This window comes from Schistosoma haematobium, chromosome 1, assembly GCF_000699445.3.
Source record: "Schistosoma haematobium chromosome 1, whole genome shotgun sequence".
In the NCBI taxonomy this organism is placed as follows: Eukaryota; Metazoa; Platyhelminthes; class Trematoda; order Strigeidida; family Schistosomatidae; genus Schistosoma; species Schistosoma haematobium.
Window position 1 is genome coordinate 63,654,771 of NC_067196.1, and position 5,952 is coordinate 63,660,722.

A 5,952-nucleotide genomic window follows, 5' to 3' on the forward strand; every position below is an offset into this window, starting at 1 on the left:
ATGTGACTATTAGTTTCCATTATGGCTCTATTCTTTCCATGGGAAATTGCGGTGTTGATGTCACAGGTATTCAGTGTTTGACAACGCTTCTACCAGTAACACCTTCTAATATATTTCGTTCCCACCAAGAGAAATCAAAAGACAGAGTCGAGGAGATCGGAAGAGTATATTTGGCGATGACCAATATATCGGAATTCTCTGATCTAATCTGGCTAGCGATTGCGGTTGATGTTGAGCACGGCGTTACCACACGTGATCTGGTGCAGATGCCTGACCGAGCGCCTTCAGCTAGATGAGTCCACTAAAACATATGGTCAGCATCCAATGTCGAAAACTTAGTGCTATTTATTTTGGGGATTTATTTACCGCTACAGATCACTCCCCCCCTAGTGGGGCAGTGACGACCCTAAGACGTGGCCAGCCAGAAGTTTAAACCCAACGAGTTTGTCGTTGGTAAACACTCTTCTGATAGCTTACTAAATTTAGCAGCGTCTGGTCGTCTTTCCTTACTATATGGGACGGAGGTACAACATAGTAAAAAAGAAAATGTACAATGAAAATTTCGGATCCTCATAAACGTCATCGTTCTTTTCCAGCCGTCCTGGAAAAGAAAAAAGAAAATGTAAGTGCATGTCGAAAATACACTCGTATGTGCGTAAAAGCACAATGTCGGCGGAAAAAAAAATGGAAAATAAACTCATGAACACGTAATAGCGTTAAAAAAAATTGTTTTTTTTGTTTTGTTTTTTTTAAATAGAAATAAAAATATATAAGCATATTAAAATTGTTTTTTTTAAAAATAATATAAAATGTCGAGAAGTGCCTTACGTGCAATAGTCGTTTAAATGTTCTGGAAATCTCACCCTTCTTCCAGAACGCGTCGTTTTAAGTTTATTTTCGGATACTGTCGAAGTATCATCGTGTGTGTTGGTTGTCGGATGAGGTATTATAAGTGTCGGAGTCGTGTCGTTCGATTGTACCGAAGGAAAATCCACGTAGATAGGATTTCTTTCTAAATACGCTGCTTTTAAGCGATCGATACTGATGCTATCGTTGGTTCCGTTCTTATCGACTATATAGTACTTAGATTCACGTTGAAGAACTTTGAAGGGTCCTTCGTATGCTGATTCGAATGGTCGTCGATGGGAGTCTCGACGAACGAAAACGTGTGTACTATATCGTAAGTCAGATTGAACGAAAACATCGGTTGATTGTGGTCGAGCGGAAGCAGGTTTAACTGACCGCATTGCGTTTGTAAGCCTGTTCGTGTAGGAGGTTAGATCCATGTTCATTGAAGAGGATGAAGGATCCACGAATTCTCCTGGAAGTCGAAGTGTCGTTCCATAAACGAGTTGAGCCGCAGTGTATCCAATGTCAGCTTTCACTGCATTGCGGATACCTAGTAAGACGAGTGGAAGAGCGTCGGTCCATTGTGAAACGTTTGCAGCTGATAGCGAAGCTTTCAGTTGTCGGTGAAAACGTTCTACCAACCCGTTTGCTTGTGGATGGTAGGCGGTCGTTCGGAAGCGAGTGATTCCTAAAAGTGTGGTCAGACGACGGAAAAGATCAGATTCAAACTGACGTCCGCGGTCTGTAGTGATGGTTGAAGGGCAACCAAAGTTTGCTACCCATCGTTCGACGAAGGTGCGGGCCACTGTTTCAGCAGTGATGTCCTTAATAGGTACTGCTTCTGGCCATCGAGTGAAACGGTCAACGCAGGTTAAGAGATAACAGTATCCATTTGAATCTGGTAAAGGTCCTACCAAATCCAGATGAACATGGTCGAAACGGGCATCGGGAGTTTTAAACGAGCCTAAGGGACATTTATTGTGTCTGATAACCTTAGATTTTTGGCAGCTTACACAGGAGCGTGCCCACTCCCTCACGTCTTTATTCATTCCAGGCCAGCAAAACCTTTCTGCTATAAGCTTGATGGTTGCACGAACACCTGGATGCGAAAGTTTGTGCAATGTGTTGAAGACATTGCGTCGATAATGTTTCGGCACGATTGGGCGATCCCTACCTGTAGATGTGTCACAAAGTAAGGTTTCTTTACCTGTTCCCATCTGTTTGATGCGTAGTTTAAGGGTTGTAGACGATAACTCGTGCTGAAGATCACTGTCTTCTTTTTGAAGCTCGGCGAGTTTAAGAAGGTCGATTCCTTGGAAACTGTTCAAGGAAGTTATACGAGATAAAGCGTCTGCAACTAGATTGTTTGCTCCAGAGATGTGTTGAATATCTGAAGTAAACTGCGAAATGTAGTCCAGTTGTCGAGACTCACGGGGAGAGTACTTGTCAGAAGGAGAGCTTAACGAGAAAGTGAGCGGTTTATGGTCCGTGAAAAGAGTGAATTCACGACCTTCGATGTAGTGTTGGAAATGCCGTACAGCACAATACATAGCTAGGAGTTCCCTACCGAATGTGCTGTACCTCGATTCGGTGTCTAGCAACCTTCTAGAGAAAATGCCAAGGGTTGCCAGGAGTTGTTAACCCATTGTTGTAAGACTCCTCCGATTGCTGAGTCGGATGCGTCTACTGCGATGCTAATGGGTGCTCGGGTGTCCTGATGTGCGAGCATTGTTGCTTTAGCAATCAGTTCCTTAACTGTGGAGAATGCTTTTCGTGCGGTGTCGTCCAAATTAATGGATTTCGCATTTCCACGAAGTTGGTCGGTCAGAGGTTTCATAAGTAATGCGCATTTCGGTATGAAACGTCTATAGAAACTTACCAGGCCGTTGAACGTGCGTAATTGCTTGACGGTGGTCGGTTCTGGGTAATCCAGAATGGCCGCCACTTTGGTCCTAAGAGGTCGAATGCCTTGAGCATCGATAGTGTGTCCCAGAAAGTCTAACGAGTCGGTTCCGAATTGGCATTTCTGGACGTTTACAGTAATGCCATGTTTTTGAAGTCGTTCGAAAACAAGATCCAGATGCTTGAGATGTGTTTCTCTGTCCGGACTTGCGATTAGACAGTCATCAACATACGCGTGTACGAAGTTGAGACCTCGAAAAACGTCGTCTATGAATCTTTGGAATGTTTGAGCAGCATTCCTTAGACCGAAAGGCATTCGCAAAAATTCATAGAGTCCGAAAGGAGTTATGATAGCTGTTTTCGGTATGTCGTCAGTAGCCATAGGGATTTGGTTATACGCTTTAACCAAGTCGATTTTCGTAAAGACAGTTGTACCTTTCAAGGTAGCTGTCAAATCGTGAATGTGAGGCAACGGGTAACGATCGGGAATGGTTTTCGCGTTCAATCGCCGATAGTCACCAGTTGAACGCCAATCGTTGCTGTCCTTTTTAGGGACCATGTGCAACGGAGATGCATATGGGCTACTTGACGGTCGTATGATTCCTAAGTCCATCATGTGATCGAATTCGTTTTTCGCTAACCTTAGCTTTTCAGGAGCTAGTCGTCGTGCTTTAGAGAATACAGGTGGTCCTGTAGTCGTGATGTGATGTGTAACGTTGCTGGTTACACACGGTAGTTTCGGTTGAGTTTGTTGTATCCCAGGGTACTTATCGAGTAGTGGTTGATAGGGTGGGTCTATCATATGTTTAACTGTGACTGGGGATACTCTACAACCAGTAAAAGAAGTTACGCAAACGGACAAATTAGTGTTCCCGTCTACTAGCCTCCGTTTGAGCGTATCGATGATCAGATTGTGGTGTTGTAGAAGGTCCATACCAATGATTGGCATAGAAACATCTGCAACAACGAAAATCCAGTGAATGGGTTTGCGTAAACCCACGTTAAGGTAAACGTACCTTTTGCCATACGTAGCGATCGGTTTTCCGTTTGCCGCCTGTAAGTTTAGGGTCGATTCGTGAAGCCGGTCGTTAGGATTTGCTGGGAGGACGCTAACTTCTGCGCCAGTGTCGACGAGGTAGCGAACTCTCGTTGTCACATCTGTGACGAATAACAGACGGCTTTGTTCGCCGGCTACGGTTGCCGTTAACGCGTGCCGGCTTGGAAGTTTCCCGAATCAGTCGGTTTCGTGTTGGGAAAATTGCAGGGTTTTCTGCAATTTCTGGAAAACTTTCCATACTGGTTATGATACCAGCACCAGTCGGGGTTATCTGTCTCTCGTGGTCTAGGGACAGATCGCTTACGAGAAATGCTTCTACGTGGTGTGCGCGATCTCTTACGGTCGGTACGAAGACTAAGATAACGCGTGAGTGTGTGACATAAGTCGGTTATATCATTCTGAGTCGTGTGAGGCTTTTCTTTGACTGAAAATACCTCGGTAGTAGGTTTCGTAATTTCTAGAATGCGGTCGGCAGATGCAGCTAGCTCGTCTAAGCCGTTGTTCTGGAACGAGACCAGAACTGCTTGCACCTGTTGGGGAAGTTTTGACAAGACGAGTTGTTTGAATAGACCTTCGTCGAAAGTTCTTAGGCCTATAACCTCTCTCATCCGTTGCAACATGTCCGTCGCAGAACCGTGTTGCAGGTCGATGTTATTGAAGAGTTGATCTAACCTTTGTCGATCGGTTAGGTCTCCTCGTTTAAGAATCGAGCGTTTTAAGATTTCGTAAGGATCGGAAACATCACTAGTAAACATACTAGGTGTTACGTACCTGTTGAATTCGCGCGGTAGTGCCTTGACTACTGCGAGGAATTGTGCACGTGTGTCGATCACGCCGTGCTCGGAGAAGTCGGCTTCTGCGTAGCAAAACCAGGCTTCGATGTTGTCGGGCCAGAAAGGCATCAGTTGAAACGAAGGTGGGGACAAAGTCTTAAGCTTGAGTACTTTAGGTGTCTGTTCAGTCATGATGAAGTATGAAGTACGATAATGAACGAGGGGAAAAAATATATATATCCAAGAAAAAACACGAAAAAAAATCACAATGTTCAAAAAAAAATAAAAAATAAGGCAATGATATATAAAAAATCCCAAAAAGGAACAGACTCACAGTTACAATTAGGTGTACCAGATCACGTCGGTCTCACCAATGATGATGTCACAGGTATTCAGTGTTTGACAACGCTTCTACCAGTAACACCTTCTAATATATTTCGTTCCCACCAAGAGAAATCAAAAGACAGAGTCGAGGAGATCGGAAGAGTATATTTGGCGATGACCAATATATCGGAATTCTCTGATCTAATCTGGCTAGCGATTGCGGTTGATGTTGAGCACGGCGTTACCACACGTGATCTGGTGCAGATGCCTGACCGAGCGCCTTCAGCTAGATGAGTCCACTAAAACATATGGTCAGCATCCAATGTCGAAAACTTAGTGCTATTTATTTTGGGGATTTATTTACCGCTACAGGGGCTTTCACACATATACATCTTAGATTCATGTCCTTGTTATTCTACGCTTATTTTGCGTTGCGTGTATATCTGTGACTCATACTTTTGTTCAATGACCGTCTATATGTCACCCTATGGATTATCCATATGGAGTTTTATTAGCGCTTATAATGAGTAGTATAGGTGTGTTGTTACTCTTGTCTTCCATGCTTCGTCCGCCCATTTCACTTTTACGTCCGGAATAATACTTTTCCAGCCAATCCGTATTTGACTCATTATTACCGCTTTCTCTCAAACGAGGTAAGCTTACGTACAAAATCCGTAATTAAACGGAATGTTTATATTCACGGGACATCTACTACAGGACATCCAAAATGGAGTCAGATCGATAGATAAATAAACGTACTCCTACTATAGTACTCAGGGCTATACATAGCACTTTGACAGGTTTGAGTAATTTTTTCTGGTTAGCGTTTCTTTAGGTAGTTAGTTTACCACGGGATGGGGTCGCTAACCGCATGCCTAACCCTCCTCCTTTTTCCGGGCTTGGGACCGGCAGTAGCCTTCGGAGGGATTCCAGGCGACGTTATACATAGCACTTATCATCTAGTAAAAGCAGAATACTTATAACTGCGCGCATCAAAATTTGACTGATATACCAACTCGTTCGTTATATTACTTCACAATGTTTGAA